The sequence below is a fragment of the Amblyomma maculatum genome, chromosome 7 (genome assembly GCF_055883805.1).
Source record: "Amblyomma maculatum isolate TAMU_Amacu chromosome 7, ASM5588380v1, whole genome shotgun sequence".
Lineage (NCBI taxonomy): Eukaryota > Metazoa > Arthropoda > Arachnida > Ixodida > Ixodidae > Amblyomma > Amblyomma maculatum.
This window is the reverse complement of record NC_139350.1, coordinates 128,256,366-128,281,628: the sequence shown is the minus strand read 5'-3', so window position 1 is coordinate 128,281,628 and position 25,263 is coordinate 128,256,366. Positions and strand designations below refer to the sequence as shown.

Here is a 25,263-nt window from a genome sequence, read left to right as displayed (position 1 = left end):
AGTTTGGACAGCTCAGCTGCCTAAGTGTATATATAAATATTTGCAATTACTGGTCAAAATTTCTTCTGTAGTAGTTTTGCATAATACCAATAGGCAAATATTTTAGTACTAGCATTTGAAGCGTGGTCATTCTGTAATCTTTATGGTTGTTGTACATTGAACATATGGTTTCATCATGTGTCTAAACTTTCTGCAGGTCTTTTTCTGACTCGTCACCAGCCCGAAAACTCTTTGTGTATAAGGGTCGGTTGCTCAAGCTGACAAGCATCTGCAAAAAATGCCACCACCCAGAAAAGTCTTCACTGAGGTATGTAAGCGTCTTGCTTATGCATTTGAAGCAGCTGTGGAAACATTTTACTTTTCAAACAGCAGCTCCTGTTGCATTATGCATAATGCTTTGGTTTAAGCACTGTGCATTTTTTGAATGTGGTCAACAAATGAAATGTTTCTCCCTTTCAGTTGTTGGTCAGGGTACGTGACTATGATCTTATACCTGGCTTCCTACCATCATTGTTTATTCCTGCTATTTTATGTTTTTTGCAGGCCATTGGCTCACTTGTCATGGTAACAACAACTTGCCCAAATATGCACATCAAAAAATGGTACAGCCAACCTACAAAGAGGCGCATTGGCTAGGAAATGTGCTTCTGGCTGCTGCCATTTTGTTCACTGGTTAAAGCCCAACTCAGTCCTTGCGCCTCCTTGAAAATGCCGGCATCTGCTGCTTCTTCAAGCGAACTTATGACCGAATACAGAAGGACATGTTATTTCCACCTGTCTATAAGGTTTGCATGTTTTATTCATAGATAACTGGATTTCGGCTATTTCGCATTGCTATCCTCATTGTGGGAAATGTGTATTTTTTGTTCAGATGAATATTCAAGCGCTCTATGCATGAAGTGAACTTATCTACATGTGACATTTTTGGATGCTGCTAATTTTCTTGGCATTACAATTGGATTATTTATATACCATTACCATTATTTTTGTTCTGGTGTTAGTGATGCAGGTAGTGTGTAGGTGCAGTCATGGCCATAAGAGTACCTTGGTTGACTTCTTGTGAAACTTTTAATTGTGTGGTACCGAATACACATGTTGACCAGCAGCTTTTGCACGTGCAGTCAAAATTATCATCAATTTTTGTATCTTGTTGCAGCGAGTTGTGTAAAAAGTTGCAGGTTCAAGTGTGCCTCTCTCTATATTGTAGCTACAACTGCACATATAAGAGTGCATGTGTGCATGTTCCTGTGTACGTTTCTTTCTAGCTTTGGGAACAGAAAAAATCGGAATCACTGAGCCCCTTGAGAACAACCGGAGCAAAGCTGGCTGGGGACAGCCGAGCCGACTCTCCTGGCTATAGTGCCAAATATGGGACCTATTCCCTGCTGGAAACGTCCGTCAACTGGGTGATCGATGTTCAGCTTGTCCGGGTAATGCAGCTTTTCCTGCTTCTCATAGTCAAATTGCAGCACTCAGTGTTGTGACGGGGTTGCTGTCCACTTTGAATTCCTTGGTAGTGCGCCAAGTCAGTGCAGGCCGGTACTGTCTACTGCCACAAAATCGTTGGAACATATGATGGCAGCAAGCGCCCTTTGGTGCAAACGATGTGATTTAAACCCATAATCATGATTGCAGCTCGCCACACATGCTTTTGTTGATAAAGGGTGAATGTATGGGTGGACGGATGGCAGTGGTAGCACATATGTGAAATTTCGACTTAAAAAAAATCTCTACTACAACCTCCCCTGAAACTGAAGTCATATTTTCTTAAAGAAGATTGGTTCATGTATGATCAACTTAAGGGGAAATAAAAAAGGGACGTTACTCCAAGCTAGTGCCAACAACATGCATCCAATTCATTTTGTGTTTGAAGTCTCTTTGGTTGTTTATGTTCCTGTGTACGTTTCTTTCTAGCTTTGGGAACAGAAAAAATCTGAATCACTGAGCCCCTTGAGAACAACCGGAGCAAAGCTGGCTGGGGACAGCCGAGCCGACTCTCCTGGCTATAGTGCCAAATATGGGACCTATTCCCTGCTGGAAACGTCCGTCAACTGGGTGATCGATGTTCAGCTTGTCCGGGTAATGCAGCTTTTCCTGCTTCTCATAGTCAAATTGCAGCACTCAGTGTTGTGACGGGGTTGCTGTCCACTTTGAATTCCTTGGTAGTGCGCCAAGTCAGGTAATGCAGCTTTTCCTGCTTCTCATAGTCAAATTGCAGCACTCAGTGTTGTGACGGGGTTGCTGTCCACTTTGAATTCCTTGGTAGTGCGCCAAGTCAGTGCAATTGTAACCTCACGGCTAGGTTAGTATGTTCTCCTGCTCCTGCAGGAGGGGGGGGGGGGGTGGGGTGACTTACAGTGCGAAGTTAGCAGATTGCCAAGATGCTGCTTCCTTTGCTTCTTTGACCTGAGTGCTGGCAGAGACGTGCTTGGCACATTGGCTGAGCTGCTGCTGGCCCAGTCTGGCAAGCCTGATGTTCATTATGTTCAGTTTATTATGTGGGGATTTGGGGCCGGTACTGTCTACTGCCACAAAATCGTTGGAACATATGATGGCAGCAAGCGCCTTTTGGTGCAAACGATGTGATTTAAACCCATAATCATGATTGCAGCTCGCCACACATGCTTTTGTTGATAAAGGGTGAATGTATGGGTGGACGGATGGCAGTGGTAGCACATATGTGAAATTTCGACTTAAAAAAAATCTCTACTACAACCTCCCCTGAAACTGAAGTCATATTTTCTTAAAGAAGATTGGTTCATGTATGATCAACTTAAGGGGAAATAAAAAAGGGACGTTACTCCAAGCTAGTGCCAACAACATGCATCCAATTCATTTTGTGTTTGAAGTCTCTTTGGTTGTTTATGTCTTGGCGCTAGCTCTACGGGACAGGCTATATAGTGTTTGTTTCCTTGAAAAAGAGCAAATTCTCAATAAGCAGTTGTCCATTTTTCCTTCTGGTTTTTGTTTGCAATACGTTGTATTCAGTAACAAAGTGCACTGGTTTCCATTAATTTTTATTATCGTTCATTTCACTTTCCTTTACAGTATAATGAAGTCAGCTCCAGTGAGGCAATGGAGCTTGAGGGCCATAAAAGAGCTCTTCAGAGCCTTTCTGGCAACAACGTCAAGGTCGTTGAATTTGTGACTGACCGAAGTCCCCAACTGCGGGCCCACATGAGAAAGGAGAGGCCTGACATCACACACCTCATTGATGCTTGGCATGCTAGAAAAGGTTAGAACCCAATTGGTTGCATCATATGTTTTTAGGCAGCCACTAACCCCTGATAGCTTTGCAACGCCATCACTTTCCAGTTGCAAGCATGGTCATTTGTTCCAGTCTACCCTTAAGCCAAATGATACTTTTGAAACAGAGTTATATTTAGTTCTATAAGTCCTTTATAAGAAGGGGTGCTGAAACATTCCTGGCATAAAAAAAATGGTTATTTTTGAAAATGCCTATGGGGGGGGGGGGGTCATCATATTGCATCTCTCAGAGCCTGAGTCGCTTCGGGACGTTGAACCCCACTAATAGATATGGATCATACTGTCCCATGAGACTTACATACTTTTTACATAGTTGTTCATTATTCCTAATTCATAAAAAAATAGGAGGTTGTTATAACAGTCTTCAGTAGCATGTTTGACATCAGCAACATTGTCAAAGTTGTAGCTTTTCAGGAGGTTGTTGAAGTTAGGAAAAAAAGGGTAATCAAAAGGGGCCAGGTCAGGTAAATAAGGAAGATGATAGAGTTTGGTTACACCAGTTTTGAGGCGAAAGCTTTGCTTGCTTCATGAGTGGGGTGACCAAGATCTGTCGTTAGAAATTGTGCATTGAACGGATTATTGAATTAAAGTAAGAAAATTGTTCTTTATATGGAAATCGAACTCGGCCCACCGGTGATGAGTTGGGGATGCTGCCACTATGCTATAATGCATCGACATTTGAAACTGAGTAAAGGGGCGTCTAGTGAATGCACAGTCGTCATAAAACTACAGTTTGTGGCTTAAAACACGTGATACAGTGGAGTCAGAGTTGGGGCGAAGCCTCATATACAAACATAAACATCAAAAGAAGCAGCAATAGGCCATCAAATGTAGGCACAAATTCTTTCACATTGCCGCGCATAAGGAGACTGAATTCCCCTCCAGAATATTTTTTTGCAGATTTCGCACGAAAACAATCTGCATAACCGTAGGTTGTTATGAATACATCATATATATAACCAGGTAACTGACAGTTTTTCCTTAGCCGAACATTTGTTTTCTCATTTCCTATATTCAGAGCTGCTGAAGAGGTTGCTTGCAGCCTCCAAAGCATAGGGCTGCGAAGACATTCAGCTGTATGTCACATCAATTGTGAACCACAGTAACTTTGCTGTGAAAGTCGGCTGCAATGATCGTGGCCTGGTTGTAGCTATTTGTCAGTCGTTCCTCAACCATGTGCAAGATAAGCACAGTGACCAAAGCAAAAAGCATGCTGTCTGCAGCATGGGGATCTCGTGCCGAGGAGGTGGATTTCTTCAGGTACTTACACTGCACCAAAACAAAATTTCATAGCTAGATTAACACTTGCTTTCATAGGAAACTGCATAATAGCATTGTTATGGTATTGGTGCGTATAAGCCACACAACCCTGACTGCTCATTGGAGGGTCAAATTTTAAAGTTAAAGCTCAGCTACTTTGGTCATCTGATGAGAAGAGAGGAGTCGCTGGAGAAAGATTTGATGTTGGGAAAGGTTGAGGGTCGCCGGAGAAGGGGTAGGCAGCGAACGCGTTGGTTAGATGGCATCCTCGAGGCACTGCAGATGAAGTTATGTGATGTTAGGAAGATAGTGAGAGACCGGAAAGCGTGGCGTGACATGGTCCATAGGGTCACGAAGAGTCGGACACGACTGAACTACTAAACTGAACTGAAGCCACCGAAGAGGACGACGATGGAAAATAGAGTGAGGGACCATGAAGCTGAAGCAACTGTTGGAGCTTTCCTGAACACTTGCTGTGCTGTGAACACTTGCTCATCACCTGCTCTGGTTTCTGTGCTAGCCTTCTGCCCAGTATTAGTATGATTTCAAGTTTTCAAGTATAGTCATCAGTACACATTATTCATAACATTGATGTTTTTTTACTTAGGTCACCCTCAGTGCCAAGGGCATTACAAAGAGCTAAGAGTAGAAAAACATCCGAATTTGCAGGCATGATTGCTTCCTGGTTATATAGCCAAAGATGTTAGCCAAAGATAGCTTACAAGCTTGGTACATTCCGTGTTATAGTATAAATCTCAGGCACTAAGGCAAAACAATTGGTCAGCAATAGAGGTGAACAGTATTGGAGGCAAACCTTCTAATTCGTCTTCATTCATCTTGATGTAGGGGTGAGCTAAAAAGAATGCTGAAAACAGCTTGTGTCTTGTGCTACTCCTTTTTAGTATCTTGTTAGTGCAACTCTACGTCAAGGTGAATATGAGAAGGCGATTGATCCGGCTAACTATTTGGAATGAATAACTGCGTGATAAAAAGCAACGCCAGCTCTTTGTACATGATCAACACGGAAGAGGTATACTAGGGAGTGAATGAAAATGTCATTGTGCAAAACCAAGTTGGTTTGAAGTGAACAGACAAGGCAAATTTGCGACGGGAGGTGAGAGATTAAAGCTGCAATGAATGTTTTATAGAAGCTAGGCTAGCCTTGTGATTGTACTTTTCAAGAATGAAACGAATGGAGCTATTTTGAACTAACTCGAGGGAATAAATCAAGTTGTCAGTGCTGGAGTCCCAGATGGATGGGGCATATTCAAGCTTGCTATGGATTAGATTTTTACATGACGATGATAGCGATGAGATGGATGTAATGTGCAATTGGTGCTGAAGGTGATGCAATTATTACATACTGCTATTTGTTATTGTTTATTGTAACCAGGAACTGGTTTATATGACAAGCTGTACACTATCCTGAACCACAAGCGGCTGCTGGATGACTTGAGGAAGGTTTCACCCAACTACCAAACGTCAAGCCTGGAGTCATTCCACTCTATCATCAACCGGTTCGCACCGAAGAGCTACATCTTTTCATATCAAGGGATAATTGTTCGGTATGTAACAGCCACAACCACTTATCCAAGTGCTTTTCATCAATATATATGTTTATCACGCATAAAAAGAGAGGATGTAGCACCACTGATTCACTCAGCGACCTCATCCTCTGCGTGAATTTTATATCGGAACACTCTGTTCTTATCGCCTGCTCTCTAGTTCCGCATTTTGATTTGCCACTCATCAATACTGAACCCTGGCCTTTTTTGCCAGATTTTATTAGCCTGACCAAGTTTCTCGGGGAGCGCTTGATCTTAGAAACTTGGTCAGGCTAATAAAATCTGGCAAAGAAGGCAAAGGTTCAGTATTGATGAGTGGGAGATGAAAACTGTCCAGTGGAACTGTCGGGGCTTCCATTCCCGCGCAAAGAGGGCGGATCTCCGCATTTACCTTTCAGCTTTCGTCTCTCTTCCCGCGGTGGTTGCCCTCGAGGAGCCAGGGAGTGGCGTCACCCTCACAAATTACAACACCTTCAGCAGGACCTCTCACCCTGCGTCCGCGTGCATAAGAATTATATGGCTAATCTAGTTGCCTTGGAACTTCACACTGAATATTCCTACGTGATGGTGACACTTCTTCCGCTCAAAAAACAAGATGCACCACTCCACATACTCAACATCTGCTCAAAAATGTAACGTTCGCACTACTGTTTAGCCGTGCTCTAAAGGCTGCGGGCAGGGACCCCCTAGTGATTGTGGGTGATTCCAGTGCCCACAGTACACTCTGGGGATACGTGTGTGAAGAGAAGCGGGGACGCAAGCTAGCGGAACTCGCGTCCACGTTTGGCCTGATTCTTCAGACTGACCCTGCATATCCAACGCGGATGGGTAATTAATTGACCGGATCTCCTCTATACCAAAAACATTGTACATGCAGAATGGACCAACACCGAGGAAACCCTCGGTAGTTACCACTGCTTTGTCAATACCATCGTAAGGACTAAACAATTGGCAAGACTCCACGCACAAGCTTGGCTCCCTGACTGGAATAAGTTCCGGCAAAGCTACATCAATTCGGCCTCTATCCGCGGACAAGGATAGCACGCATGGGCACAAGGATTGGTTACACACCTTCGTTCGGTGGAAATACAAATTCAGCTCTCGGAGGCCACACCAGAGGTGGACAACCACCTTCTGCACTTGTGGGAAGCGTGGCACAGCCTCGTCCGCAGATGGCGCCGCCAAAAACACTAACAGAAAGCTCCAAATTCGTATCGCCCAGCTCACTCAGCGGGCGGCAGAGTACGCGGCCCAACGCGCCGACTCGAACTGGGTAGACCGCTGCAACACGACGGCCAGACAAATGTTGAGCCGGAGCACGTGGCGCCTTTTCCGCGCCCTCATTGACCCGACTGAAACCCGCGCCGAGACACAAAAGCATCTCCAACGAGCTATTCATAGCTTCGATGGAAATACATCAAAATTAGCATGCAAACTGCGCGACCAGTACCTTTGCACTAAGCAGGATCCCGGAGGACCCGCGTACTGGTATGCAGGTTCAGAGAACGTGGATCTTGATCAACCGTTCCAGTTGCACGACCTGAAGGCGGCCTGGCTAAAATGAAACGAGGAACGGTACCAGGCCGGGAAAAGATAACTGTGAAACTGTTTGAGAATCTTCCCGACCCCGCCTACGAAACCCTCGTCGCTTTCATCATCTCGATCTGGCTTGGGGAGGCACCTCTACCGCCCTAGTAACTTTCATTCCAAAAGCCGGCAAAGCCATAAACACAGACAACCTGCGCTCCATCTCCCTCACATCTTGTGCAAGAAAGCTGATGGAGACCATGGTGCGAGAAAGGTTGTCTGGGTTTCTGGAAAATGAACCTACATTCGCAGACACCATGTTCGGTTTTCGCCCGTAACGGTTCGCTCAGGATTTTCTGCTTCAACTCGACCGAGAAATTCTCAACCCTGTCGAATATCCCTTTAACGATAAGGCAGTACTCGCCCTTGACTTGAAGGGGGCTTTCGCGATGTCACACACGAAATCATCTTGCAACATCTCTCCCAGAAGAACTGTTGACATAATACATTTCAGTATAACAAACAATTTCTCTTGGATCGACAATCTTTCATCCGAATACAAGACGAAGAACACAGCCCATATAAACTGGGAACGAGAGGAACCCCACAGGGCGCGGTCCTATCGCCATTACTTTTCAATCTGGCCATAATAAAACTCCCGGCTCAGTTGGCGAAGGTCGAAGGCATCCAGCACGGGCTGTGCGTCAACGACATAACCATCTGGGCCAAACACGGATCGGTTGGAGAAATTGAGGCGAACCTGCTGCAAGCGGCGGAGATCGTGGATGCTTACGCCCGCCGCTGCGGCCTTCAATGCTCACCGCCCAAATCCGAATTTGTGCCCATTCGCCCGTCGCCTGAGTGCGCCACCAAAATGAAACTATCCCTGGCCAGCGGCCCGACCCGTTACCCGAACACGATGAGATTAGAATACGGGGTCTCCTTATCCACAAACATCGACGGGCTGATACAACACTAGCAAAACTGCGCAAGGTGGGAGACCAGGTGGACCGGATGGTCCGCGCGGGTTTCCAACAAACGCCGGGGGTTACGGTGCACCGACGCTTCGCGGCTGGCGCATGCAATCGTGACCAGTCGAGTTCTCTACTCGACTTTCTACCTCCACCTGCGCAGGTTTGATGAGAACGCCCTCGAAGTGATTGTCAGAAAGATGTACAAGCGTGCCGTCGATCTCCCGATCAACACATCCAACCAGCGTCTCATGGGCCTGGGGATGGTTAATACATTCGCGGAGCTCCGGGAGGCGCACTTGACCAATCAATACACACGGCTTTCAAAACGACGTCGGATGCCGCCTATTAGCCCGACTACACATCCACCACCCAACAATTACAGAAGAGCGCGTATGCATTCCTGAAATCTGGAGATACGTCCTGCACTTACTTCCTCTTCCGGCCAACATGACGCGTGACGACCACAGTGGCAGGCGTCTTGCGCGGGTGGAAGCAATGGCCCGTCACTATAAGAACAAACACGGAATCTTCTACGTGGACGCCTCTGGCCCTCAACAAGGGAGGTGGTACACGGCCGCAGCCGTCCATCAAAAATCGCGGTGAATGGCCTAACGTTCCAAGCTCAAAAAGAAGTTGCCATTGCGTTAGCCGCCGCAGACAAGGACTCACGAGTCATCATCACCGACTCGAGAGGGGCTTGCAGAAATATTAAACAGGGGTGCATTCCTCTCTTTGCGCACCGCATCCTTCAAAACAGTGACTTCCTCGGGGCCCCCGCGTCCCGAAAGATTGTATGGGCTCCAGCTCACATGGGCCTCGAAGGGAATGAAACGGCAGACGCCACCGCCTGCGCGCTCTCTCTCCGGGCAACGCCTTCAGACCGTTTTAATACGGATCCCAAACACAATCCGGCTCTCACTTTACGAGAAATTACTGAATTATTTCAATTCAGCCATGCAATTTATCCCAAGCCTTGTAAGGGCCTTAAAAAAGTGGAGGAAAGCACACTGCTCCGCCTTTACACCAAAACGACGCTGATCCTGCCTGCATAGGAAAATGCCCGCACTGTGCGGAGACGTCTTAGGACATCTTCCACATGGTGTGGGCATGCCATCCAACCTCGAACCTCGCCCCCAAACACAACGCCACCCGGGAAGACTGGGAGGCAGCCCTGCTCGGCTGCTCCGACCTGGCAAGCCAGAAGGCTCTTGTCCACCGAGCCCGAGCCGCAGTGGTCCTGTAATGAGGAGCCCACCTAGTGATTGCGAGAGGTTGCCCCGGCTACCTCGAGCTTCCGGCCTAAAATAAAGCTTTTCACACACACACACACACACACACACACACACACACACACACACACACACACACACACACACACACACACACACACACACACACACACACACACACACACACACACACACACACACACACACACACACACACACACACACACACACACACACACACACACACACACACACACACACACACACACACACACACACACACACACACACACACACACACACACACACACACACACACACACACACACACACACACACACACACACACACACACACACACACACACACACACACACACACACACACACACACACACACACACACACACACACACACACACACACACACACACACACACACACACACACACACACACACACACACACACACACACACACACACACACACACACACACACACACACACACACACACACACACACACACACACACACACACACACACACACACACACACACACACACACACACACACACACACACACACACACACACACACACACACACACACACACACACACACACACACACACACACACACACACACACACACACACACACACACACACACACACACACACACACACACACACACACACACACACACACACACACACACACACACACACACACACACACACACACAGACACACACACAGACACACACACACACACGCACACACACACACACACACACACACACACACACGCACACGCACACGCACACACACACACACACACACACACACACACACACACACACACACACACACACACACACACCAAGTTTCTCTTCGATAACAAACCGCACCTTTTGCTGACCTGCATCATCCAGTTTTTCCCTGGTGGCGACCACATAGTGGCACCTATTGGCAATCTTCTGACGAGTTGCAACACTGCATTGCCCCGTAGCGTCACAAAAGTTAAGGGGGACATTGTGTCTCTACTATTCCTGAACTTTAGCTACTCGCCCCATGTGTGACCTTTCAGCATTTGTTTGTTGATGCTGTTATCGATTGGTTGCTGTCACTTCGGTTCAGGGGGCATTAACCATACTCCAGTTCCTGCAGAACCTCACCATGCTTCCAGTCCTCTGACCGACTCAGTCACAACCATGGTTGCCTCAGACTTCTAACCTCTCCAAACCAGTCAACTCGGTACACGTTTTGAGTCTTCTTTTTCTGACATTTGAACCAAGCTCTTGCTGTCATGCACTACATTGACATCGGTGTGGGAAAAACTTTCTTGGACCGAAAGTCATATCGTGTTTTCTTGGGACAAATTTTCACAGCGTTAGTGGTGATATGCTGTACCCTGTTGAAGTGTGTAGTGCTATGGTGTGTCTTGGAGGAACCATGTTTTCGGCGGAAAATCGCTGCCCTACCCCATCCCACGCATGATGTAATTCTTGGTATTGAAACTTGGTATTGAGTTTCTGTGCACGTGTGGCGCAACCGTAGACTGTCGCACGGGCGATATCAGCGGTGACGACTGCCTTCCGCCTGAATTCTTCGAAGGACCTTTTGTTTGTGATGATGGGCTTTGTGTGTGCGATGATACCATTGTGCCTCTGATGTATATGCAGTGCGTTGCGGTTTCGTGTTCTAGCTGCGCGACTGAAGCATTTGATGCGACCGTTATGCCTAATTATTTCAACTGTATGAAGACGTCTTTTCTGGTACCTCATTTGGTGTTGGTAAAAGTGCTGCACGCGATTGTGGAGCAACGAGCTCTGACAGTGGTTTTTCTGAGTAACATTCCAAGCATATGTTATATGTAGAGCTAACCCAGCCTAAACTACGTATACATAAACACCTTTACAAAGTGCACATTTGTCCAAAACAGTCATTGCAATAATTCAGAGGTATGTATACTGTTTGCTTTTCCTCATTTTGTATTTTGATGTGAAATAAATTGCTGTGCAGCTTGTTTGGTGCACATAAGTCAACATGTCTCATCAGTCTTATTTATTCAGGATACCGAAACCTGCAGTACTACTGGGCGCGGAAAGCGTTTTGAATTTCCCCCACCACACAGCTTGGCAGGACCCGGCGATCCTCCTGCCCAGGCGACTCCAGATCCAGCGCACAAACTGCCGGTACGCAGGGTACCTATAACGACTGCAATACATATATATATATATATATATATATATATATATATATATATATATATATATATATATATATATATATATATTTGCTGCGTTAAGGTGGAGATGCCCAAAATACACAACGTTGTCACACAACAAAGAATCGCATTTTACAGTAGTTGCACAATATGATCAGTACATGCCAGCTTTTTTGGAAGTTTTCTTCCACTGCGGTAAACTTTGCTGATAGGAGGGCTAAAATTTCAGAAACCTGGCTGAACTTGAAAACATGTTTCATACGATGCAGGCTGCATTCAAACTATTATAGGTGCCAGTTAATTGTCTGCTAAGCTCTAATACAAACTTCACAGTTTAATGCAAGGGAAACAGATGCTGAGGTTGGTGCCAGAAGTGGAGCATAGCAGTATCTTGCGGGCCCCAGGAGTTAATATGCACAGCATATGACAGAGCTAGAATGCAACATCCAATTACCTGTGGATCTCTGGTGCATCAACAAGAGCAGGCCGGTCTTCGAAAAGGCCGAAATATGCCAGTTGAAGTGCGTATATGTTCAGGCAGCCCTGAACAAACATCGGACTGATTGTGATGCATTTTGCACTTTCGGGTATTTTTTCAGCTACTTGTAGTACCTCCCAGTAGCACATGGACTCGAACTGGGTGTCCATGGTGCGGCAGCGGCCACAGTGACACCTACGATAAATGTATTCTTATTATTGATACAGCGACACGCAAACCTGCAATCGTCATAAACCTTGCGCTGCCCTCCTGTAGCCGAACTGCTCTCCCGTAGCCGAAGGCAACTTCTGGAAAACTGCTTTGGGCATGCAGAGGGTGCATTTTCGGAAGCTGATCCGCGCGCTCGCAAAAAACGCTACATTGTTTAACGGAGGAAGCACGATGAAAGTAACAATCAGCCAAGTGTGCGAATGACATGCTAGAGCAGCAAAATCTAGAGCTACGTGAGATCATATGTACCGTCGTGCACGGACGTGGTGATACCAGAATTGGAAGCACTGCATGTCAGCGCTTTCTGACAATGCAGCAACTGTGTCTTTTTTTCGTTTTTTTTGTTTGTTAGACATTTGCCTAAAAGGAGCCTGAGGCTAAAGGCTCGATCGCCTGACATGGCCTCAGCATCCTGCTGCATGATCAATAAGCATCGAAATTAAAATATTACTGCAGGATAGCAGATAACAAAAGCAAGGAAACAAAACAACAGTGACATTTGTGCGCAGTGTGTGCAAGAAATATATGTAGGTACCGTGTGAATAAAATTAAGACATTTAATAGGTACAATTTTATGGTGAGTATCAGAGACATCCAAAAATAATAAAAGTAAAAGAAACATACACAGTAGAAAACCCTATAGACCTCCTTCATATTTGCGAACAAAGAAGACAATCGAGGTGGCGCTGCTCTCGTCAGCGATCCCACGATAGGCAAAAAGCACGACCGCGGCCGCGGCACAGTGGCCAAGCTTGTCAAAGCCGTAATATTGTGATTTGTAGGCGCCTTCTTGGCAGACGAAATGACTATGTGCTAATGTTTAGTGAGGCTCAGCGTTGAGGACTGAAGCGATACATCGAAAACCTACGTCCACGGAGTGCAGCGTACGGACCCGCACGCCGTACCGATGGAGATTTGGTTCCAGGCGCACAAGAGAAACGTTGCTGCCAGCCAGAGAAAATGAGCGGCGTTGACATCTATTTGTTGTTTTCTCCCAGATAATTAAGCCCGGAACGCATCGAGAATTACAAAGCTTCGGATGCTTACAACTACTTTGAGTCGAGAAAGCTGACGGCGATTTTTATCGTTCATAAATAGCGCGCGCAAACAGCGTACTAAGTATACCCGCTCGAAGCATCATTGCGGTATCGCATGATTCTTCACACCGAGCGGCAAATGAGCGTTCTTGGTAAGCCCGAAGCACCTCGCTAGTGTCGAGCGGCTGTATGGTTAAGATGATTTAGGTCAGCGTGTGAACAGTAGCCTTTACACCGCACGGATTTGCGTATCATTTCGTTGAAATCACAACGTTGCACATCTGTTATATCTGTTCTGTTCGTGGGTGGTTGTCGTAGTTAGTGATAGCAATTTTATCATGGGTAGTCACGCTTATAGCTTGCATTACAATTACGAGCAGCAACGACCACTGTGGTTCCGTGGGTTCCGGTAAAAACGGCCAGGAAAAAAATGGGCCCGGGAAAAATGGCCCCGGATAAAACGTACCCAAACAGATGCAATCAAACCTACTGCAAAGTCTAGCTTTCACTTTGCCTGGTGCTTGGCTTATCAGCGATGAATTGCGCTGATTGAAATCATTTTTTACTGTTTTTATCTTACATCTGTGTTTATGGTTTTAGCTTGAACATTATTTATATTTTGAACCCCGCCATTATATTTTTTCTTCACGTTCTGTAGTTCTGTTTACTAAAGGCGTAGACTCAGTTTCCTCGTATCTAGCCGTCGTAATGTATGTTACAGTGCTTCTTTCTACCAGTCGGCTTGAAATTTGCAAAACATGGTACTGATGCCGTGCGTTCGCAAAAATAAAAAAGAACCATTGTGGCGCCGAAATTTCTGCTGTCGAGGACAAGCACAACTCTCGAATGTGTAATATTAGCCGGGTGATTAGACCTATATTCAAGAGCGATATTCCCCAGCTTGGAAATTGGGAACTATGTATTGTATAATACTCGCAAGATGTTATATAGTGGTGGGGTTCTTTTTGTTCGCAATGCTTTCTCGCCAAGCCTTCTCCAGTTCCTGTAAACCTGTAAAACACCCAGAGGACCCAGTGCCCAAACAACCACGTGTCGTAAACAATGGTTACATCTATTCAAAAAAAAAAAAAAAAGGCATCCAATATGACGTTCACGTTTTCACGAAGTGAGTTCCGGGCAGATTTTCAGTCAATGTCTTCGGCGACATTTTTTTCCAGTGGCAGCTTCTGAAAGGGACCTTTCTGGGCGTTTTTCCGGGGCCGTATATTCCAGGGACCTTTTTTTCGGGGCTGTATCTTCTGGAGACCTCTTCTTTGGGGCCGTTTTTACCTTCACCCGTGGTTCCGTAGTTAGGGTGGCCCAGGTCGGTCTCGGCCCCTCTGGCCGCGTTAATGTAGGATATACCGCACAACTTGCATTCACAATCAGCCGCTGTGAATATAAATAAAAGCGCTCGGCACAAATAAAAAAAATGCAGCTTCAATCCAAATCAGTAGCTGTCAACGTGAAGTGGGAATCTTCATCCGGAAGTAGATTAAAATAATTTGACGTGAACGCGACGAAGTTCAACCATGCAACATATACATCACGGATTGAGGAGTGCAACACAGATCTCTTGCGTAGCAGCTCACTGCGCATACATACAATTACCAAAGAGAAACAACTGCCTTGAGGAACAGTTTACATAGGTAAAACATCTATGCATGCTCCAACAAAGAAACTGACCTACGCATTACAACATATATATGACTGCCTCGTCTACATATGTTACCTGCGCACCCGCCCCCGCACCGGCACTAAAACTACCAAGATCCCATCACGTGTCGTAAAAAAGGCCAAACTCGAGTTATTCGCGACCTTTGATACGGTAGACCGCTCTGGCGTAAAGGTGAATAAGTTCCAGCTTAGTCGTGATGAAGTGTTTGCCGCATATTCGATGAGCAGGCATTGGTATCTAGCCTTGACGCTTCACCGCGGCGGCCCACCACTGTTACCGGCGACCACTGTCAGCAAGAAACCGGTGCAAACTTACTAAACTTCCTCTTGTGTGCCTTTCAGTACATGTCATAGCGACGCGATTTGTCGGCATGGTGCTCTGCCTTTGCCGGCAGCAGCAAGCCGTCGCACATTCAGGTAGACAAAGTGACTGAAGCATTGTTTTGCCTACCACGCGAAAGTCACGAACGACAACAGCGCCACCGCATTTTCGTGACGTAGCCGGAGGGAAGGAGGTCTATATCAGAGAGATTATTTTTTTCTGCATTTTAAACAATAGGTCTTGTAAACAAATACACAATCAATTACAGATTACATCGGACAAACGATTTAATTGCAATAACGCACTGGTAAGCAAACGAAGAAGCAAAGAAACACTCACCAACATATCATCAAAAGCATGCGCGCGGAGTAATATTACTGAGAGTATCAATTTCACTACATAAAAGAGCTCTCTTAACAATCTTTCTTAAATACAGAAAAGGGTTGACATCGAAATATAAGCATTGGCTGCAGGCTCTACCTAAAATGCTTTTTCATCTTAGGAAAAAAAAAAATAAACAGTGTACACTCGAGACATGGAGTGTTGTCGTTTCTTTCTTTGTCCGTGTCCCAAGAGTGCACTGTTTTTTTTTTTTTCCCCCAAGCTGAAATCTTTACCTGCTAACTTCGTCTGGCGCGCTTTTCTGTACTCGAAATCATAACCGCAATGCTCCGCGTACGTCGTCTCTCCACCTTTGCTCATGACTCTATGTGAGGAATAAACGGCATTCAATTAAACGACGTAGCGAACAACAGACTCCACGGCACTACTGCGAGCCATAATAGGCAGTTTTCCAATTAACAGTGAAGGAGAAACGGCATCCAAACAGCGTAATACCTGCTCGCGACAAAATATACGCATTGTTTACATGAACAAGCGCAAAAACCCGAGTACAACATGCTAGGTATACCTCACACGTACTAGCGATAGCTTTTGTGATTTGCGATGACAATTCGATTGGTGTGACAGAGATCTGACAAAAACGAACGAAAATATCCTAGCCAAGCGCAGCAAAGTAACGCGTCAAGTAAATTGCTTACCAGTTGACGTTCCTTATACGTTCAGCGGCGATCGGCTCGAGGTGAGCTGCGTCGGGCTGGTCGCTGCTTGCCTCCACTTTCGTATCGCTGGCCAGCCGATCGAATATAAAATGATTCATTTTGAAGGTAGCGCGAAAAACGAGGACCAAGAGTAGAAGGACACAACGTGTTGTGTCCTTCTACTCTTGGTCCTCGTTTTTCGCGCTACCTTCAAAATGAACCAGATTCAACTCGCCCAACTTTCAACCTTACTAATAAAATGATTGTCCGAGTTTGAAACAGCGCGATCATCGTTTTCACTGTCACCAGCGCTGCTGTCACTCTCGCTGTCGATGTCACCGTAGTCGGTGTCCTCGCCAAAATAAAATTCTGTCTTGTCAACATCAGACTCCGAGCTAGACATTTTCCCTAATTCCGTGTGTAGTGCGTGTTACCACGTGCGCGTCAAGCAGACGACGTGCCTACTCGCTGACGTCACGGGTTTTTGGTCCACGTGACTTTTTCATGTTACGTCTTCTGTGTTCTTACGTCAAGCAAAAACCTGGCAACTACGAACCAAAACTGAAACTGCTGCGTGCTAGTAACGCGATAATAAATTCTATGATGAGGTTTCGTGCTTCTAACACCACGTTCTGTGCTTACGGAATCGCTACGTACTATTCGATTCTACGACAATACAAATATACAACACAATAGTTTGATGCCCCTACCCCTTTAAGGGTTTCGAATCTTTGATAGAGCCTCCGACATTTGAGTTTGCTATTCGTGCACTGGCATTGCACAGTGCACGGGCTCCTTACTTATCACTTGCACTGAAAAGTAGTCGCCGCGGCGGGACTGTGCCCGCGTCCTGCTCAGTGCTCAGTCGAGTGCCCTAACCACTGAGCCAATACAGCAGGCTGTGGCAGCTTTAACGTGTGCCATCTGCAGCTCTGCTTACGGATCCTCCTTTGCGTACATGCGCTTTGCTACTAGCTTAATCACTTGTCTTTAATTTGTTTCCTCTGCTATCTCACACCTACACATTAGAACTCAGCTACCACGTTATGTGAATGATCATCCGACATGATTACAAAGCGCTTACAACAGATACGGTCACTATTGTCAGCGATTCAATAACTGCCAGAGGTAACTTCTCGCCTGGCAGAATACAAACTACCGCCAGAAACGTCATCGGGGATATCAGACTGGACAGATATATAGACCTCGTATGGACACTCGCCCGCTCGGGGAACCTACAGGCTGGTCATAAACACGCTCGAGCTTTTGTGGCCGAGCGGTGCGGACATAATGCCGAGTGATTCGAAATGGAGGGATTGATCCCATACAGCGACATTAGGAGAGTATACCCACCACCACACAAATCAATGGCAAGACGACAAGAAATCCTCTGGAAAGAAAATTGCAGACCAACTCCTTTGCCATCTTTGAGGCTTACGCACAAACATTTACGGACAGCATAAGCTTATCCGCGCTGATGTGGGGAAATAGCCGACCTTGACAAACATACTATGGGATTTCTCAGAGTACCTTCCTTTCGAGGCTCTCATAGAAGCTTACGCAGTTAAATCCTGAGAGAAAGTGCTGTGCAACGCGAACGTCGATGTAAAATTGGGCACCGAAACCGCGCTGAAAAAAAAAAAAACGCTGCCAGCCATCAAATGAAGGCCACTTGGCTCTTTACTGAAGGACCCAGTAGCTCTATTTCCGACGATAAAGTTAACTCTCTCTCCCTCTCTTAACCACGCCGCACCTTAGTGCTTGTTTGGCTTAGCAGGAATGCGTCTGATTTGTGATCCAGTGGTTTCAGGAGGTCCGATTCTCATCTCGCCTTTCTATCTCACAGGAGTTACCCGAGTTGGCATATCCCGCCAACTCGGTTATGTCATGTAGTCTCATGCTTTCGCGCCAACCGGCGACAAAACAATTCCTGTCCAGGTCACCTTCCGACTACCACCTACCAGAGGCATGCCCGTGAAGTTTGCTTAGAAAGCGGACCACAGAGATTGTCGTTTGAGAAAGAAATCGAACTTGGGGCCTTTGGATCCAGAGTAAGACACACTATACTTAGGCCACGCTGGCAAGTGCGTACAACCTGGTTGATGCGGGGCTTTGTATCTATCTCGGGTGCTACATCACATAATGTGCTAGTTGACGCCTGCAAGGCGATGAGAGTGCGTGTGTGATAGGAGAGGCTAATTAATTATTCAGCGGACGGAAAAGTGAATGTACGCGAACAAGGATCCGCAAGGAGATACGAAAACAGAGGCCATCAACACTGTCACCTCGTATCCTCAATGACGATCTGTAAGTGTGGCTTATTTGCTTCACTGCAAGCAGCCAGTACTCTAGCCAAAGTTGCATCCCCGGGGGTAGAAGAGTGCGCTATAATGAACCAAAGGCAAGTGCCTCTTTAGAAGATATTTGCTAGAGGATTGACCCCCCCCCCCCTCCCCCTGCCTCAATTTTTGTTAGCTTTCTTTTGGCTTTGTGTACCCATTGTCTACACCTCGTTCTACACTGAAACTCTTATATACGCGTTTGAAGCATCCAGCATGCCACCTCTGCTGCATGGGTAACGTCTGTTATTCCTTTTCAAGCGATGAGATGAAGACATAGACAGAGGAGATCCACAAAATATTAGAATGGCTGCCCTTATCTAGGCGAATATTTGCGAGCGTTATAAACCTGATTTCTCATCCAATACTTGTGTGATGGAGTTTACATGCGCCTAATTCTAAAAGGGCCTTGCTGCCGCAGGCCTGTAGTGCTGCAGCATATAGTGCCACCGTATGTTCGCTTTGTATGTACTTGGCTCTCCGGATTTAGTGTGTACAAGATTTAACCCGTTTATCAGTTCAACACCAACCATTAAAATTGTATAAAAGAGTACACTCGTTTGACAGCGGTACGGAAAGCATTAAACAGGGGACTTACTGAAATTTTAGGCGCAGTTTCCTCACTTACGTAGTGTTTTATAGCACAGAAGCGGCTGTGGCCATGTCGCGCCAGTTTCTTCACTAATGCATGGGACTTCTTTTACACTTTTTTTATATCATAAAAGACACCTAAGTACATGAATACAATCTCTGAAGGTGGATCGTGAAATAGGGACGACACTGTTTTACGCCATAGAGCGCAATAAATGAAGGCTATTGTCGAAAATACTGCTTGTAGTTGGGGTAATTGATTACATTGCGAAGTTTAACGCTCTCTAATTGCAAAATCTGCTCTGTTTTTAGGTTTCAGAACATGCACTCTGGTTTGTGGTGCCGAATGAAAAATACAAATGCTGTTTCAATATTTCTAAGTTAGTTTTTTGAAGCTGCACAGTTGATATGTTTTGCGACGTATATGCAAATTCGAATAGAAACGCGGGAAAACCAACTTAGACAGCTGCCATAGGAGATATTTCGTATTTGTAACCATGATGCCGAATGAACAAATGTGTAAAGTTATCTGGCACTTGTAATTAAAGGTTTCCAAATTCAAAACGTAAACTTCTGCCCCTCATTGAAACATTGCAGTTTTGATTAGGTAATTTTGCTGACCCATGTTTTATGGTAGTCCATCAGGAGAATATGTCCGGCTGCACAATCCACCCGAATTGACCATGCCGATGTATCTTACAGGAGCTTTTTAAAGGAGATCGGTATAGAATAGTTTGAAACAAATCATACGTACGTTGATGCACAGTTCTGAAAAGTGAGAAAAGAAATAGAGAGAAGTTTTTGTGGGACATATCAAAGCGATTCACTGAGGTAGGCTGTGTATCTCACCTGAAATTCGCAAGAATCATTATTTTGCCAATACTGTAGTAAACTTGCAACTACAAGCATGGCGTATCAGGAATGAGCGCAGTTCTAAACAAGAACCAGCCATTCAAAGCTTCAGTGACAGCTGGTCTCGGTGGTGACACATACAAGAACAGCTACCCGACACTGTGTTTGCAAAATCGAGACCTTGCGAGAAGCTTTCCGGCGAAAAGAAATCAACATCACGAAAAAAAAGTGAAATTAAGGGATGGCTTTTTATGTCAGCTAGCTTTAAAACCACACAAAAGGGCACAATGAATGTTGAAGCACAGACGCAAACACTGCTAAAATAGTAGGTGGCTCTCAATTAAAATAAATTAAAAAATCAAAAGTGTTCAACCAAAGAAACAAAAATGACGTGGGCATTTTTCGAATAATATATATATATATATATATATATATATATATATATATATATATATATATATATATATATATTGCAAATATTCTGAAAACAGGACATTAAGCTGCAATGAGAGATTTTGGAAACTAACAGTTTATTTAGATTTTAAGCATTCAGAGAAAAAAAACAGACCAACTGCTCCAACCAACTCGCCTGTAATGAACTCAAAATACAAGCCATATGAACTCAGTCATAGGCACCGGCTTACGTGCCACATAAGATTTGGTGAAGAGATACTCATATGAATCATTTCCACCACGAAGAGAAATGGCGACTGAACATTATTAGTGAGAAGATTGAATTTAAACATTTTCATGCCACTAACTTCATAATCGTGACGTGAAGACCAAAAGAGGACAACCATTTTTACGTGAATAGCGGTGTAGGGTAGGGTGAAAGAAGTCTTCAAGCACTGCTGCTTGCTTGCGAAATACGACCACTGTCGGCGACACCGCTTTTTCATTTCACTATATTCCAGTGAATATAATCTTCACCAACACGCGGTAATATGCGATCAAGTTAAAATTCTACTACTGTTAACTACAATTGGCAGCTGCAATAGAGCTCATAGATAACCAATTTTCGTTCCCTCGCTCATATTTTCTACTCACATTGAAAAATCATTCCTTACTTTCTTCCCCTGTACCTTGCGCAGAACAGTGCTGTAGGACAGTAAATGATAACATTGGTTGGCATTACGCTTTTTTCATAAATAAACCTCTCCCTCTGATATATGATAAATTTTCCAAGATGGCACTGTCTTTCTTGCATTTCGAAAAATTATTCTACGCCTTTAAGTTTTCTGTAGGTAGAGCGAAGGGCCACCGGTCAATGTAGCATGTTCCTTCTATTTTCGCGAACCCATCGCCAAGCTGCAGCCCTGAGCAGTGTGACGCATGTACACTTTCAGCCGGCTGACACAGCGACCTTCTTAGTACACTATACACGCGCATACCGGCTAGCAGAGCAACTTACCTTTACTAACGCAAGGGTGTCGCAGGCATTCTCAGCTTTTTCTTTAAGGTCTATGTCGCAGAACACAAACTTCGCCTCTGAATAAGCCAGCTCATAACGAGATTCTGTCTGGAAAGCAAAAATAAAGTAAAAACATTGCAATGGCCGGGCTGCAATAATTTGCTCCTATCACTATTTAAATTAGGGACATCGCTATTTAGAAGCATATACATGAAACGGAAGAAAAAAGTTTCTCCCCTGGCCTTCTCTACCTGACTACCTTCGCTTTGCACAAATTGTCTTCACTATCAACATCTATTGGTAGGTTGAGAAATGCAACACAAGGTTTCCTTTCGCATATCTTCATTCAACACCTGCCTGTTCTGTGAATTTTGTGAAGTTCTGTGAATTTTTCCCTTGAGCAAAAACTCACAGGCACTTCGAGGAGGCACGTCGTAACAAAATCGCGTCTGCGCTTCCGAAATGGCCAGGCGTATAACCTGCCAGGTGCCATTTTCATGCTTGGCTTGAGAATAAATTATTCCGTTCTATGTGGGGACAGAGCGAATTGTGTCTGAAAGATGGTTTCAATCAGAAGCTAGTAGCAAAAAATAAGCGTAATCCGTCTTCTATTTATCTACTTGAAAGCAATTGATAAAACGACATTCATTTGCAGATCCAATAAAATGGTGTTCGGTCATACAAACCATAAATATTGCTATTATTTTAGGTTTAGCACGGATATGCTTTGTTATTCATTGCATGTTTAATGCCAGCTGGGCGTTTGCTTCCGTCAGCTATACGTGAACAGAACTACGGAGCAACTATGATTTAAGCGAACGGCGCTGGATGCTTCGTACTGTATTGCGCGCTACAGCCGCCCTGTACAGAAAGAACACTGGCTAAGCTTCGCGATCAGCTTCTGCAATGCTAAACAAATGCAGATAATACGTAAAAGGCACTTTTCCTATATTTTAATGCGGTTACGGTAAGGTGCGTAAGTAATACGGTAATAACGGAAACCTGTCTACTTGGAATCAGAATAAATTTGTTATTTTGAATGCAGTGGCGTCATGTGCCATCTATTGTTGCTAAAACAAACCTTTCAATAAAATAAACGTGATTACATGTGCACGCTGTAATGTACTGTCTATAGCTCAATGGAATCAACATATTAATGGCCTCTCCGGCGTAATGTCACAAAGCGCTCCGCTAACCTTCAGTGGTGCTAGACTTGACAAAGACGGCAGCACCTCCTGCGAAGAACGTCGAACATATGGCGACCACAAGCTCGGATCTGTTGGCGCAGTGGACCACCACCACAATAGCGTAGAGCCCGAGCCTTAGCAGCCGAGCGGCAACTTGGCTGCGGGCGTTCAACAGCTCGACAAATGTGCATTGGGCACCGTACTTGACGTCAACCTAGAATAGAACAGATGGACAGAGCAGCGTGCGTCCTACAAAAACAAGCGCCTGCGCAGCAAAGTAAGGACGCAATGAAGTGCTCTCAGGGGAGGGGTAGCACTGTGTATACTTAACAACTGTTTTATTTAATTCATGCCAGATCCTCGATTATGATGAATCAATTAAGTGTTTTCTTGTTGCTTTGTCCTGCGTTGACCAGCTCATAGCATTTTCTCGGCCTGGCTCAAATTGATTCCGTTGATGCCACGGGAAGCGGCGCGCCACCGCAACTTGTGTGACAACGGACGGAACTACATCGCGTCTGACAATGCGCAGCCTGACTCGAGGAGGGAGCGCGCTCTTTCCTACGGCCTTCTCAATCGCCGCGGAAGCAATGCCGGCTATTTATTTCGGGTTATGCCCCTCGTCGCAGGTAGGGACACGACCACCTCTCTGCTCGTTTTCCGCCGGCTTGTTTTCGAGCTGCCATCCACTGGTTTCATGAGCGCTGCACCCATATGAAAGAAAACAGATGATAATTGGTTTAGATACCTGTCCCCAGGGTATTCCACATGAGGCAGAAAGCTGGCCTAATTGGGGTTGCATAATCAATTTATAAGACTGGAGCATTGAAGGTAGACAAAGACTGCCTTGGTTGTTCCAGTGTGAGATTCAATTCTTAATTAGATAATTTCATCAGGCAGATTCTTCTGATAGGTGAAACTTCCTTGCTTTTTCTTCTTCTTATTTTTTCTAAATTCTAGTTAAACATCCATATTTATCTGAATACACCAGGCCTTGATCATATATATTTATAATCTACAATGTACCCTGGCCAATCCCCCCTTCCCCCCGTGGGTATGTGCCATTTTTACTGAGGTCGTCAACATCATCATTATGTCTTTGTTATCGCTCCCGCCGCGAGTGTTTTTAATTTATTTGTAAAGAAGAAGATGACCTGGCGCCAGTGCGCCGGCACGAGACGCAAACACCAGCTGGACCACCGAAGGGGTCCTGGTGCAGTTTGGTTGAGTGCGCCTGGCTCTTCCAACGGTCGAGTCGGGTGACTGGTGACAAGTGCGAACTACCTCTTCCGCCCTGCTCTTCGTTACCTTTTGGGTGCCTAGGTGCGTGCGCTCATCGTGTTTGATGCCACGAATAGCATGACAGAGGCCGTGTTGTCACTCGCCTCACACGCCCAGGAAGAGATGCGGCCGCCTAAGGATGACGCGCAGCAGCTGGAGCTGCAAAACCAACAGCTCTTCAGAAGCCAGGAACCTCCATGCCATACAGAAGACATCAATGAAACCAAGCAGTCTTTAAAGATCCCGATCTCCGATGGAGGCAAAGAGAAATCTTCTGAGAGCTCCTTCGAGGATCTCGGCCTCATGAACATGCCCGACGAGTGCAATGCGAAATCGACGAACAGCTCTCTCGGCGTCATCGACTTCGATCCCACGTCAATTCTCACGAAGAGACATGGCTCCTCGAGCCGGCGGCGACGGTTCCCGCCCCAGCCCAGCGTCCTCGAATGGGTGTTCAGCGAGGGGCCGAGGCGGGTTCCCAATGTTTTGTCGTCAACCGCGCGAGCCTATCGCTAGCCAGAAAGGCGGACTAGATGACGTAAATGGCCGAACAATAAACATATTAGCCGAACCAAACCATGCGTCCTTTGCACTTTGTCTTAGCGGCGGCCTCCTGTTAGAGCATCCGTCGTGCATTCGGAAGGTACCGGGATAACTCCCTGGCGCCGCCGGGTGCCGACCGGTGTTTAAATGGGTACAAGGGTTTCCCGGCCTGGTGTTCGGCTCTTCTTGGGGGGAAATGGGGATTTGGAGCCGGCACGTGGC

The 25,263-nt window shown here is 45.7% G+C and overlaps 1 pseudogene; it reads left to right on the top strand.

Annotated features, from left to right (window-relative positions):
* The first annotated feature begins 599 nt into the window (after positions 1–599).
* On the top strand, positions 600–25,014 carry LOC146184709 (uncharacterized; annotated as a pseudogene).
* The last annotated feature ends 249 nt before the right edge of the window (positions 25,015–25,263 follow it).